This window comes from Sminthopsis crassicaudata, chromosome 1 (genome assembly GCF_048593235.1).
Source record: "Sminthopsis crassicaudata isolate SCR6 chromosome 1, ASM4859323v1, whole genome shotgun sequence".
NCBI classification, from domain to species: Eukaryota; Metazoa; Chordata; class Mammalia; order Dasyuromorphia; family Dasyuridae; genus Sminthopsis; species Sminthopsis crassicaudata.
In genome coordinates this window covers 472,741,669-472,757,003 of record NC_133617.1, presented here as the reverse complement: position 1 = coordinate 472,757,003, position 15,335 = coordinate 472,741,669, and the positions used below count along the sequence as shown (strand labels likewise).

The window sequence follows — 15,335 nt, the reverse complement described above, 5'->3', positions numbered from 1 at the left end:
TGGGGAATAAGGAAACAAGTCATGGTATATGAATATAAAGGAATATTAATGTACTAAAAAAAAAAAAGGAGCATGATGAATACAAAGGGGTGTGGAAAGACTTATATGAATTGATGCAAAGTGAAGTCAGTAGAGCTAGGGAAACAATAATCCAACAATAATAATGACTATAACAATGTGAGTGGAAAGAATAACTACAAAATAGCCATAATCAAATGTGAAATTATAAAGATCAAGTTTGGCTTCAAAGAAGAGTTATGAAAAGATTCCTTTTTTTCTTATTCCTTTTTTTGTAGAAGTCAAATTCCTCAGGTGTGGAACACTGGATACAATGACAGATTTTTGTACACATTAATCGATCAGTTCTGCTAAAAAAATTCTATTTTTTAAAAAGATTCTTTATAATTTATTAAAATAAGAGTCATTTCACAATTGATAAATGATTAAAGGATATGAACAGGCAGTTTTCAGAAGAGGAAACCAAATTTTCAGCAGTCATATAGAGAAATACAACTCTGAGGTATCACCTTACCCCTAACAGTAAATGACATGATGGGGGAGATGAGAGAAAAGTAGGTATATTTAAAAAAAATAAGATGAAAAAAAAATAAGTATATGAATGCATTACTTACTGATAGTATAGTAAACAGGTCGGACCAGTCTGGAAAACAATTTGGAATTATGCCCCAAGGGCTATAAAACTATGAATACCCTTTGACCTAGAAATACTACTACTAAGTCTGTATCCCAAAGAGTTCAAAGAAAAAGAGAAAGGGACCCATGCATGCAAATATATTTTTATCAACTTTTTTTTTTTTGTGGTAAAAAAGAATTGAAAATTGAGAGGATGTTCATCAGTTGGGGAATGGCTAAATAAATTGTGGCATATTATTTTTATAGAATATATTGTGGTATAAGATTTGGTATAAGAAATGATATGGGGAGAATACTTTGAGGGAAAAAAACATGTTAAGACATATATAAACAAATGCAAAGGGAAGTGAGAAAAACAGATAAAAAAAATTCAAGAAATCAAGTTAGTCTTCACCCTTAAAAAACATACTTTCTAATGAAGAGAAGACAACACAGAAAAGCCAAAAACAGAGTGGGAGATAGAGGAAGGTAAATAGTAGTGTTATAAATCAAACTCAGGCCATCATTTTAAGAATAATCCTTTTCATTTGTATGATAATTGATGTGTGCAGGTATTATTCTAGGCCCTTATTGTTAAGAGACCCTTTGTCCTGGCATTGACTTATTTCCTTAATAAGATGTGGAATTCTATGTACAAGGGAGCCACTTTAATAAGATTTCAGTCGTATCTGACTCTTTGTGACTTCATTTGGGGGTTTTCTTGCCAAAGATATTGGAGTAGTTTGTTGTTTCCTTTTCCATATCATTTTACACAAACAGAATTAAATGACTTGCCCAGGGTCTCACAGCTAACACGTGTTCAGAGATGAGATTTGAACTTGGAGAGATGAATTTTCTTGCTCTTTGATAAGATAGCAGATTTGTAAAAGGGTTTTTGTGCTCCTTTGACACTATACTGAATGTACTTGATAAGACTACATTATTGAGCTACATTATTAGTCTTGGTCTTTTAAAAAAGAGATAAACAACTGAAGATCTGGGGAATTCGAGAGAGAGGGGAGAGAGTTGAATAGAGACTTGAACTCCATTCCTTGCAGGAACTAGAATATATGTGAGGTGGCTTCAGGGAACTATCCAGCTATAGGGATTCTAGTATTAAGAGTCAATGGTAAAGCTGCAAGGAATGAAAATTGTGGGAAATTGGAGTTCTTTAACTAGTGGAAGAATACCTCTAGTTTCTGGACCAGTCAAGAAAATTAAGGGATGTAACTATGGCATGAAAGATCAAAGCTAGAATTTTCCTCTGCTGGTATAATCCATTTGTGATCTGTGCAGATCCACAAAGTAGGGAATCACCTTTCAATTAAACCCCAGACATTTCTCTTTGGGGGGGGTCATCTCCATACAGGATAGTATTATTTTTAGTCAGGAGGACTGTCCGGAGAGTCCCCAGCAAGTGGATTACTTGACTCCTTAGAAATGCTAAATTATATCCTTTTTTTATTTGGGGGACAGAAGGTGGAAGACTCTCAAAATAGTATTATCAGTCTGAAGTATAGCATAGGTCTCTGGGGAGAAGGTGCTTGTAGAAAATGAAAGTTAGTTATCATATCTGTTTATAACCTTGGTTGTGAATTTTTGCATTTATTTTTGTGGAGTTAAATAAAGCTTGCACCATTTTTGATATTCTAATAGCCTTGGTGCTTGAGAAAAGCCGAAGGCCATCTTCCTTTTATGTGGCTAAACAAGTATAAATCTCACATTTCAGGGAGAGCCTTGAAGGAGAAAAAAAAGAGAGCTTTTTGGAAAGAAACTCCCAGGAATGAATACAGTTCATGTAAACTCAAAGCTTTTTTTTTTTTCTTGTATTCTCATGTTTAAAATATTTTTACATCTATTATTTCATTTACTATAATTTAATAATTTAATGTTAATGAGATATAGTCTTTATTTCCAGAATAATGCTTAGACTTTTCCCAAGGATACTCTTTTCAAATTGCAACACACAATATATATATATATATATATATATATATATATATATATTGTGTGTATATACATATGTATATACATATATAAACAAAAAATTTAACAATAATATATGTAAACAAAAAAGTTGAACAAAATAACTAACTTAGGTTATAAGTTTGGAATTTGGGGTGTACGCAGTTTTCTAAAAGAAATTGAACAGAATGTTACACCTGCATACAATACCAAGTACTAAAGAAAAAAAATTCTCTTGCTGCCTTTTCATAAACTGGCATCAACAAAGTTTTCTTTGTTTAAACTCTTCCTCTTCAGAGCATTAACTCAAGAATATAGTAACTGGATTATTTCCAGGACAGAGGCTGTACTGTGATAGCCTGTGATCAAGACACCAGCTTATTCAGGAAAGGAAAATTTATTGTGTAGCAGTGAACCATAGTTTAAAAAAGTAGTTAACTTAGTGTCCAACATCTCTCTAGGTTGCTTGAATTCATTATGAAAAATGACCTAGCATCTCAACTGCCACATCCCTCTCTCTCTCTTGTGCTTTTTCTAGCATTACCCTTACAGGCAGAAATTTTGAGGCTTGCAAAGCTGAAATTTACACACACGCACTGCATACCTGTGGGTATTTATGTAGGTATATGAGTATGTATATATTCATGCACACAATTGAAGCATATTTTGTCATTAGAACTAGTGTCTAAATTTATGTGTTTGTGCAAAAGTAGCCAGTTAGATTGATGGGCCAGCTTCTTTGATGTGATAACAATTATAAACAAGGAAAACTGGGGAAAGATTTAAGAGTTTGTTGGAATTGCTTTTAGATAAGTCAGTAAAAAGATAAGGTTCCTTCCAGTTATAAATCTATGATTCAGCGTCTGCTCTCAAAAAGTTTTCTACTTAGTAGGCAAAAGAAGAAATTGCTATCATACAATATAGTCTTTTTTCTAAAAAAAATTCCTCGGTTTTTTTGTTGTTTACATTGGATTTCATGTCTTCATTTGGAATTAGAGCTCAAATATTAAATTGAACCTATGATTAGAATCAAAGAAAAATTAGAAATAGAGGGAACCTTAAAGATCATCTAAATTAATATTCTTATTTTGTAGCTAAGGAAATTAAGGACCTGAGAGTCAGTAACTTGCTCAGAGTCACAGAAGAAGGTCCTGGTAAAGGAAAGAAAGAAACCATATCTGCTGATCCTCTAGCTCAAGAGGTCTATGGATAGAGTTCAGGGAGATGTGTGAATTTGGGTAGAAAAAAAGCCCACCTTTATTTTTTACTAACTTTTAATTGAAATTTAGCATTTCCTTCAATTATTTAAAAATAATTTTCTTAGAAGTGGTCCATAGCCATCACCAGACTACCAAAGGCATTTATTTCAAATACTCAAGAGCCCCTGCTCTAGCCCTTTGCCATTTTGATATTTAAATCTCCCCGGTTTTTAATAACTCAGGATCCTTTGAGCATTTTTTTCCTCTTACTTTCTCTAGCCTTCCCTTAAACACAACAACTTTCCTCCAGAATCTTCTCCTTCATGTTGGTGATTAACAATATGGAAATGCAGCAGACATTTGATTCTTTCAAACATTACAGTCCTAAATGAAGAGCGGCCAGTGAGTTTCATTCACCTTTCTGCAGGAATTCACATTCTGAATCTGATTTATCCTACCTGGATTATTTGACTCCTCTCTCTACATCCACCCTCCCACTCCTTTTAATTGAATTCTCTCAAGTTGAAGAATTAAAGATCATTTGATTTCCCTTGAAATGTTTTTATTTCTCGCTGACCTATTTCCTATTTGCTTCTTTGGGATGGGAGCTGAAAGGAATGCATTTTTGGGTATCTTCTTATTTGTGTTGGCTCTAATGGGTATCATTAATTGTTGGTTGATGATGAGCTTAATTACACAGAGCAGCCTTTAGGTAACCAGACCAACCAGCTCCTAGTTCCTGTGAACAAAGTTATTCCAAGTTCCCAGGACAGGACAAGCTTAGTGTAGAAAAGACATTTCCAGTATTTCCCAGGGACTTGTAGTTCAGATTCTCAAAATCTGGGGACTTTCGTAAAATGTATCAGTTCCATTCCCCCCCAAAACCAACATACTCGTTGCTTAGGGACAGGTATTGATATTGAAATTAGACATGAGGCATACTTTTGAAATGAACCCAGGAATCAATCCTTCCTTTTGGGGAAGAAGTCAGAGGGGTCCTTTCTAGGGAAAGATCTAAAAAGCTGAGGCAGACACTGGTTCTCAGTGTTTATGGAAGATTGATAGAGGAGGACATTATGGAAATGCCATACCTTTTTTTTAAAAATTAAAGCTTTTTATTTTTTAAAACATATGCATAGATAATTCTTCAACAATAAACCCTTGCAGAACCTTGTGTTCCAATTTCTCCCCTTTCCCCCATCCCCTCCTCCAGATAAATGCCATACTTCTAATCTCCAAACATGAAATATAATGTCTTTCTCTGAAGAACTAAAGTCTGACCTTAATTATATTATGAGTTTTACAAACACAGTTCTTTTAATTTCTTGGGAAAATGGGTAAATGTATCCAATTGCTTTGGGGGCCAATAGGCAGATAGAGAAAGGAATACCATGCTTCACATATAGCACAGCATTCAAGATCTGATTCAATCAGTCAATTAACAAGTATTTATGTTGAGCACCTTGTTGCTATTGTTCTTCAATTGTTCAGTCATGTCCAACTTTTTGTGAGCCTGTGAACTATACTATGTCTGAGGTTTTCTTGGCAAAGATACTGGAATGATTTGCATTTCCTTCTCTAGTAGATTTAAGGAAATGAGGTTAAGTGACTTTAGGGTTACACAGCTAGTAAGCTTCTAAGGACAGACATGAATTCAGGTCTTCCTGACTCCACACCAAGCTCTCTCTATTCAATGAGCCACCTCATTGGCTCCTAAGTAAACAGGGCTTAAGTTGATGTGTTGCAGTCCTTAGGAGGGATGTAGCGGTAGCCCCAACCCAGCCTTGGGAGTGATGTAGTTGGAAATATATATTTCTTCCTCTAGGTTATCCTGCCCCATTTTACTCCAGGTGACCAGGATGCTAAACCCATAAATATTGCTGGCTGTCAGATAACAGTCTGTTGGTCAGTGCTAACAGAATTCTAAAACTAATGAGCAACAATGACGTAATACTTAAAGTTAACGTAGGTGCAGAAAAAAATAACAATAAAACTTAACCTAGTGCCCACTACCACTTAACCTAGTGCCTGTTTATGCTTAGCATAGTGATGTATCAGGTTTAAAAACACACACCTTTAGAAGGTTTCTTTCTCCCACTCTAGCCCCCATCTCTGCCTTGGGAACTATGGGTGCATCTACAGGCAAAGTCAGAACCAGAGCATTCCTTAACTTTATTTTTAAGCCATAAAATTAACATATCAGTGACATGAAGCACCTGCTCTCTTTCACTTTTCCCTTAAATTTACCTTCTTGCTCCTGATACTTTGCTAACTTCTTTTGAAATTTAACCTGTGTTATAATTATAATTGGCATTAAAATTATAATGAACTTTATCCCTTGACTTGGAGATGGGTCCAAGCCTGCAAAATTATTTTGAGATACCTTATGATACCAGTCTGGAACCTCAATATTTTTGGGGTCCTCCAAGCCCCAACAAAGTGACATGCTCAAGGTCACATAACTAGTAAATATCTGAAATCGAATTTAATTCAGGTCTTCTAACTCAAGATCCAGCTCTTTTTCCACTGAGCCATCTAGCTTCCCCATACTGAGTACTTAACTATGTACAAATAGCATAGTGCACAATATATTCACTGTGCAAATACAAAAGAAATATAAATATAGTGCCCCCAAGGAGCTTACATTCTTTTTAAGGAAACATGACAAATGAAATAATTAGAAAACAGTATAAGACTATTTATGCTAAAGTGACAGATTGTATGTGGGGTAAACCATAAGTGCTATAAAGAAAGTCTAGAGGAAGAGAGCCAGCATGGTCCCGTGGAAATAGACCTCAGTAGTTTAAGGATCTGAGTTTGAATCCTAGCTCTTCTACTTAATACCTATGTGACTGGGCAAGTCATTTTAAGCTTCCTGGATCTCAGTTTCCTCAAATATGAAAAGAAGGAGTAAGACTATATCATTTTGGAGTTCTGGGAGACAGAAAAGAGGACAGCCTTCATAATGAAAGGTTTGAGGTTCAAATCCTCCTTCTGACACATTAGCTAAGTAACCCAGAATAACTCATTTGTACACAAGGGGATTGGATAAGATAACCTTTAGGGTGCCTTCCAATTCCAAATCTATGATCCTACAATCAATAGGAACCGAAAAAATTATTTTCTAATAGAAATAAGACAATCTGGTTCAAAAAGGATAGATTGTTGTTTTGTCTATTAGCTGTGATTCACTCTTTATGGCACCATTTGGGTTTCCTTAGCCATTTCCTTCTGTAGCTTATTTTATAGATGAGGAAACTGAGGTAAACAAGGTGAAATTATTTGTCCAAGGTCTCAAAACTAATAAAGTATCTAAGGTCAGATTTGAACTCAGATTCTCCTGATTCCAGGCCCTAGCCAACAAACCACCTAGTTGCCCTGTAAGAGAGAGATTTTTGGATAAAAAATAGCCCAAACTTTATTTTTTATTATTATTCTCCAATTACATTTAAAACAAATTTTTTACATTTGTTCTTAAAACTTTGAGTTTTGGATTCTCCTCCTTAACCCTATCCCTATCCCCCATTAAGAAGGCACATGTGAAGTTAGTTATGCCAAACATTTCCATAAAAGTCACGTTATGAAAGAAAGCATAAATCTCTCCCCCTAAAAAAAACTCAAGAAAAATAGACAGAGAGAGAGAAAGAGAGAGAGAATATGAGAGAGAGAGAGAGAGAGAATATGAGAGAGAGAGAGAGAGAGAGAGACAGAGACAGAGAGAGAGAGAGAGAGAGAGAGACAGAGAGAGAGAGAGAGAGAGAGAGACAGAGACAGAGACAGAGACAGACATGGGAGAGAGAGAGGAGAGAGGAGAGAGAGAGGAGAGAGAGAGAGAGAATGAATATGAGAGAATGAGAGAATGAGAATGAATATATGTTTCAATCTGTATTGGGGTATGAATAGCAATTTTCATCATAAGTCCCTCAGAGCAGTCCTGGATCATTGTATTGATGAGAATAGCAAAGTCATTTCCAGCTGATCTTCCCACAATATTGCTGTTATTTTGTACACAGTGCATTTTGAGTTCATGGGGGATTTTTCAGACAGCAGAGAAGTCAGAACTTTAAAAGACTGGAGGACAAGTAGAAGGTTGATGCAGTTGCTCAGATCATTGTGTTATTGATGAGTTCAAGAAATTTAAGTCCCTTGGGCTGAGATGAAACTCAGACTACAATGACTAAGCTAGAGCTAAAATGTTCAGTCATTTAGTGGTTAGTCTGTTGCTTATCCCATCCTGAGTCATTTTTCCACAGTATTCTTATGGATGTCAAATGAATATAATAATACTTATACTTGTTGCCTGGCAGGGTTGTTGTAAGGAAAGAGCTTTTAAAACTTTAAAGCACTACAGAAATGTGAAGAAGAAGAAGAAGAAGAAACGGATGATTATGATGATGATGATGGAGCAAAGCAATTTTTTCTTTCTTTCTGTTAAATTTGGTGACTTACTTAGTACAGGAAGATCCTGAAGAATCCACTGGAAAGGTTCTCTGGATATGTTTCTGATGGTAGCAGGATGTTGAATATCCAATGATTCATGATACTATCATATTCCAGCTGTTCCAGCTTCATCCCTCAGCTCCAGAGGATCTAGGGGCTGCTCTGAGTCAGCACCAATTCCTAGAGGACAATCCTCTATAATGATACTTGTTAATGTATTTGGTGCCCGCTTTAAAAAAATTGTGCCTATATTCTATTTTTACAGTATTTTCATTTCCAGATATAGTCCCCTCTCCTCCTCTACCCAAATAGCCATTCTTTGCAACTAAGAATTGTTTAAAAGGAGAAAAAAAAGCAATGAAGAAAAAAACCCAAAAAACTACAACCCAACACATCACTATTATTAAATATTAATATTAAAACATAAAATATTAAAATCATTGAATTTCTCTCAACCTAAGTCTTTTCCTCTATAAAATGGGGATAATAGCATCTATCTCATAGAATTATTTTAAGTATCAAATAAGAAAATATATGTAAATCAATTTGCAAAACTTAAAGTACTATGCAGATCTTAGCTTTTGTTATTCCTCACCATAGGACTATGGCTTTTGTATAGAAAATAAGAGATACATTCCTTTCTCAGACCTTTTCTGAATTGGTGGGTCTCTTGATCCATTGCATTATGGTAGCTACCTGGATGTAGTAGATACTCAGGTTCTGGAGGATGTTGGGTAGGGATCAAGATGAAGAGAGGCAGTATAGTTGAGTGGAGGAAATAGGAGTCTGGATTTCTCTTGACACTTCCAGGAGAAAGTAGGAGTATCTGGAATTTTCTGTCCAGAGACTTCTACACCCTTATACCCAAGTAAAAGTATGTATTTGACCTTAAGGCTTGTGAAGTGCTAAGCCAGGAAAACATTGCAGTATCATTTTTTCACTCATCTCTAATAATCTGGTGAAAGCTAAAGATATAAATCAGCCATTTTCATACTTGGACTGAAAATGTGAAGAAAAGATCAAAGTCATTTGGGTAGTTTATTTTATTTTATTATTTTCTTTTAAAATTAATTCTTTAATTAATTGATAATTTTTACAAAAAATTTTATACATAGGTAATTTTCCAGCATTGACAATTGCAAAACCTTTTGTTTCAACTTTTCCCCTCCTTCCCCCCATCCCTTACCCTAGATGGCAGGTTGACCAATACATGTTAAATATGTTAAAAGTATAAGTTAAATACAATATATGTATACATGTCCAAACAGTTATTTTGCTGTACAAAAAGAATCGGACTTTGAAATAGTGTACAATTAGCCTATAAAGGAAATAAAAAATATAGGCAGACAAAAATAGAAGGATTGGGAATTTTATGTAGTGGTTCATAGTTAGCTCCCAGAGTTCTTTCGCTGGGTGTGGCTGGTTCAGTTCATTCCTGTCCTATTGGAACTGATTTGGTTCATTTCATTGTTGTAGAGGGCCTCATCCATCAGAATTGATCATCATATAGTATTGTTGTTGAAGTATATAATGATCTCCACGCCCTGCTTATTTCACTCAGCATCAGTTCATGTTAAGTCTCTCCAGGCCTTTCTGAAATCATCCTGTTGGTCATTTCTTACAGAACAATAGTATTCCATAACATTTATATACCATAATTCTTCTACTGATGGGCATCCACTCAGTTTCCAGTTTCTGGCCACCCAAAGAGGGCTGCCACAAACATTTTTACACGTACAGGTCCCTTTCCCTTCTTTAAAATCTCTTTGGGATATAAGCCCAGTAATAACACTGATGGATCAAAGGGTATACACAGTTTGATAACTCTTTGAGCATAGTTCCAAATCACTCTCCAGAATGGCTGGATCATTCACAATTCCAACAACAATGTATCAGTGTCCCAATTTTCCCACATCTCCTCCAACATTCTGCATTATCTTTCTCTGTCATTCTAGCCAATCTGACAGGTGTGTAGTGGTATCTCAGAGTTGTCTTAATTTGCATTTCTCTGATTAATAATGATTTGGAGCATTTTTTCATATGACTAGAAATAGTTTCAATTTCTTCATCTGAGAATTGTCTGTTCATATCCTTTGACCATTTATCAATGGAGAATGGGTTGATTTCTTATAAATTAGAGTTAATTCTCTATATATTTTGGAAATGAGGCCTTTATCAGAACCTTTGACTGTAAAAATGTTTTCTCAGTGTATTACTTCCCTTCTAATCTTATCTGCATTAGTTTTGTTTGTACAAAAACTTTTTAATTTGATATAATCAAATTTTTCTATTTTGTGATCAATAATGACCTCTAGTTCTTCTTTGGACATAAATTCCTTCCTTTTCCACAGGTCTGAAAGGTAAACTATCCTATGCTCTTCTAATTTATTTATAATCTCACCCTTTATGCCTAGGTTATGAACCCATTTTGACTGATCTTAATATATGGTGTTAAGTGTGGGTCAATGCCTAGTTTTTGCCATACTAATTTCCAATTTTCCCAGAAATTTTTGTCAGTCAGTTCTTATCCCAAAAGCTGGGGTCTTTGGGTGTGTCAAATACTAGATTATTGAAGTTATTGGCTGTTTTTTATTTTGACCCTAACCTATTCCACTGATCAACTAGTCTATTTCTTAGCCAATAACAAATGGTTTTAGTAACTGCTGCTTTATAATATAATTTTAAATCAGGTATAGCTAGGCCACTTTCATTTGATTTTTTTTTTCATTAATTCCCTTGAAATTCTTGACCTTTTGTTTTTCCATATGAACTTTGTTGTTATTTTTTTCTAGGTCATTAAAATAGTTTTTTGGGAGTCTGATTGGTATAGCGCTAAATAAATAGATTAGTTTAGATAGTATTGTCATCTTTATTATATTTGCTTGCCCAATCCAAGAGCATTTAATATTTTTCCAATTGGTTAGATCTGACTTCATTTGTGTGGAAAGTGTTTCGTAGTTTCTGATTTTCCCTTGGCAGATAAATTCCTAAATATTTTATACTACAGTAGTTACTTTAAATGGAATTTCTCTTTGTAGCTCTAACTATTGGGTTTTGTTAGTGATATATAAGAATGCTGATGATTTATGGGGGGTTATTTTGCATCCTGCAACTTTGCTAAAGTTGTGGATTATTTCTAATAGTTTTTTAGTAGAATCTCTGGGGTTCTCTAAGTATACCATCATATCATCTGCAAAGAATGATAGTTTAGTTTCCTCCTTACCTATTCTAATTCCTTTAATTTCTTTCTCAACTCATTGCCAAAGCTAGCATTTCTAATACAATATTGAATAGTAATAGTGATAATGGGCAACCTTATTTCACTCCTGATCTTATTGGGAATGGTTCTAATTTATCCCCATTACATACAATGCTTACTGATGGTTTTAAATAGATGCTACTGATTATGTTAAGGAAAAGTCTATTTATTACTATGCTCTCAAGTGTTTTTAATAGGAATGGATGCTGGATTTTATTAAATGCTTTTTCTACATTTATTGAGATGATCATATGGTTTTTGTTAATTTAGTTATTAATATGGCCAATTATACTAATAGTATTCCTAATATTAAACCAGCCCTGCATTCCTGGTATAAGTCCTACTTGGTCATAGTGTATTATCCTGGGGATGATTTTCTGTAGTCTTTTTGCTAATATCTTATTTAAGATTTTAGCGTTTTCTTTCTCAATTTTCAACATACCTGGCTTAGGTATCAGTACCATGTCTATGCCATAAAAGGAATTTGGTAGGACTCCTTCATTCTCCTTCAATCCTGCCTAGGATTTGTCTACTTTCCTCTTCATTGGTGGAAAAATCCCCCTTTTCATTTTTAAGACTAACAATTTGATTTTCCTCTTTCCTTTTTCTGATCAGATTTACCAGAGGTTTATCTATTTTATAGGCTTTTTCATAAAACCAACTCTTAGTTTTATTTATTAATTCAATAGTTTTTTGACTTTCAATATTATTAATTTCTCCTTTTAATTTTAGAATTTCAAGTTTAATATTTGATTGGGGGTTTTTAATTTGGTCTTTTTCTAGCTTTTTAAGTTGCAAGCCCAATTCATTGATCTTCTCTTTCTCTATTTTATTCAAGTAAGCCTCTAAAGATATAAAATTTCCTCTTATTACCGCTTTGGCTGTATCCCATCTATTTTGGTATGATGTCTCACATTGTCATTATCTTGAGTGAAATTATTAATTGTATCTATAATTTGCTGTTTTACCCAATCATTCTTTAAGATGAGATTATTTAGTTTCCAATTACTTTTTGGTCTATTTACCCCTAACTTTTTGTTGAATGTAGTTTTTATTGCATTGTGATCTGAAAAGAAAGCATTTACTATTCCTGCTTTCCTGCACTTAATTTTGAGGTCTTTATGTCGTAATATATGGTCAATTTTTGTATAGGTTACATGAACTGCTGAAAGAAAGTATACTCCTTTCTATCACCGTTCAGTTTTCTCCAAAGATCTATCATACCTAATTTTTCTAATATTCTATTTACCTCTTTAATTTCTTTCTTATTTGTTTTGTGGTTTGATTTATGTAATTCTGAGATCTCCCACTATTGTAGTTATGCTGTCTATTTCTTCTTGCAACTCTCTTAACTTCTCCTTTAGGAAGTTAGATGCTATGCCACTTGGTGCATATATGTTTAATATTAATATTGCTTCATTGTCTATGCTACCTTTAGCAGGATATAGTTTCCTACCTTATCTCTTTTAATTAGATCAATTTTTGCTTTTGCTTGAGGATGGCTACCCCTGCTTTTTTTACTTCACCTGAAGCACAATAGATTCTGCTCCAGCTTTTTACCTTTACTCTGTATGTATCTCCCTGCTTTAAATGTGTTTCCTGTAAACAACATATTGTAGGGTTCTGACTTTTGATTGAGGCTGTTATCCGCCTCTGATTAATGGGAGAGTTCATCCCATTCACATTTATAGTTAAAATGACTAATTCTGTATTTTCTGCCATCATATTATCCCCAGATTATGATTTTTTCCTTGCCCCTCTGAACCCCTTCCCCAGTATTAAACTTTTGGGCCCCACTTGCATCATGCAGCCCTCCCTCTTTAGCATCCCTCCCTACTCCCTTTAAATTCCTTCCCCTTTCTTGTTTCCCTTTTCTTCTCCCACTTTTTAATGAGGTGAGAGAGAATTCTCTGTAAAACAAATATCTCAATTATTTTCTCTTTGAGCCAACTCTGATGAGAGTAAGATTCACAGAATGTTCTTCCCCCTCTCTAAATTCCCTCAGATATAATAGGGTTTTTTTTTTTTTTTGCCTCTTTGTAGGATGTAGTTTTCCTCTTTTTATCTCCCCTTTTCCCTTTTTCTGACACTATCCCCTTTTCATTTCTACTTCCCTTTTTTATGTCATGTTAGTAAAATCAAATTATACATGTGGTCTTTATGAATATCCACAACAGAAATACAGTTTTCAAGAGTTCCTTTTACCTTTTTCTGCTTCTCTTGAGTCCTATGGTTGGAGATCAAATTTTTTGTTAAATCTGTATTTTTTTTTCCTTAGAAACAAATGGAATTCATCTGTTTCATTAACTGTCCATCTTCTTCCATGGAAGAAAATGCTCAGTTTAGCTGGGTAGTTTATTCTTGGTTGCATTCCCAGTTCTTTTGCTTTTCAGAATATCAGATTCCAGGCCCTTTGATACTTTAATGTGGAGGCAGCCAGATCTTGAGTGACCCTTATTATGGCACCTCGATATTTGAATTGTTTTTTTCCTGGCTGCTTGTAATATTTTTTTCCTTAGTCTGATAGTTCTGAAATGTAGGCACAATATTCTGTGGCTTTTTTTTTTTTTTTTTTTTTTTTTAGCGTCTTTTTCAGAAGGTATTCGATGAATTCTTTCAATGCCTATTTTGCCTTCTGGTTCTATTACTTCTGGGCACTTCTCTTTGATGATTTCCTATAAAATAGTATCTAGGCTCTTTTTTTTTTTCATCATAATTTTCAGGAAGTCCAATAATCCTCAGATTTTTTTCTCCTAGATCTATTTTCCAGAGCTGTTGTTTTTCCAAGTAGATATTTAATGTTTCTTTCTATTTTTTCATTTTTTTGGTTTTGCTTGACTGATTCTTGGTGTCTCAATGAATCATTCATTTCTATTTGTTCATTTCTGATTTTTAATGAGTTATTTTCTTCATTAGCTTTTTTTTTTTTTTTTTTTTACTTTATATGTCCAATTGAATTTTTAAATGAGTTATTTTGCTCTATGGAATTTTTTCCCATTTCACTATTTTTTTTAGTGAGTTATTTTCTTTTTCTAATTCATAAATCCTACTTTCTTGGGAATTCTTTATCTTTTCTAATTCACAGATCCTACTTTCCTGTGATTTCTTTACCTTTTCCAATTCACTAATTCTGTTTCTCTGCACTTCCTGGGAGTTTTTTACCTTTTCCAATTCACATTTCAGGAAATTGTTACTCTCTTGCATAACTTTTCTTTCCTTTCCCCATTTTTCTTCTAGCTCCCCTTTAAGGTTTTTAATACTCTCTTCTCGAGAGCCTTTTGTGTTTGGGACCAACAATTGTCTGGAGACTGTCTGCTATTAGTCTCCTGGGGTTGAAAACCTGCTCTCTTTCTGTATAGAAGCTATCCATCATCTTTTTGATTTTTTTACTCATTTTTTAAAGCCCATAGGATCTGCCTTCATGGCCAGGAGATTACCAGCTTCCTCTGCAGAACAGGAATAGGTGTATGGATGCCCTGCCAACCAGCTACAAAGAGTGGCCAGGTACAGGAGTGCTCTGGGAAATAGTTCCCCAATGGAAGTAACTCAGGCCTGCAGAGCCAAGCTGGGGGGGGGGGTTCCTTGCTAAGAACCCAGCTGTGAGGATTAATGAGGCAAGAGGCTGAGCAGTGAAAGTGTCACTATCCTAAGTCACTTAATCACTAAGCCTGCTGTGGGGCTGTGGGTATTAGCAGTTGCCCAGTGGATAGTCCCACAAGGCACTGGAAGTGGCTCTGCCCAGGGAAGCACATTGGGCTGGGGAAGTTCTATTGCCCTAGGCCGAGGCCCCTATTGTGCAGATTGGAGGATGCCCCAGGCTGCACCTCCTGCTGTGTGGA

At 34.8% G+C, this 15,335-nt stretch overlaps 1 protein-coding gene across 1 annotated transcript in view; it reads left to right on the top strand.

The window, feature by feature from the left end:
* Nucleotides 1-15,335, top strand: part of LOC141554998 (parvalbumin, thymic-like) — a 103,051-nt gene that overhangs the window by 36,132 nt on the left and 51,584 nt on the right. The gene's annotated exons all lie outside the window — the stretch shown is intronic.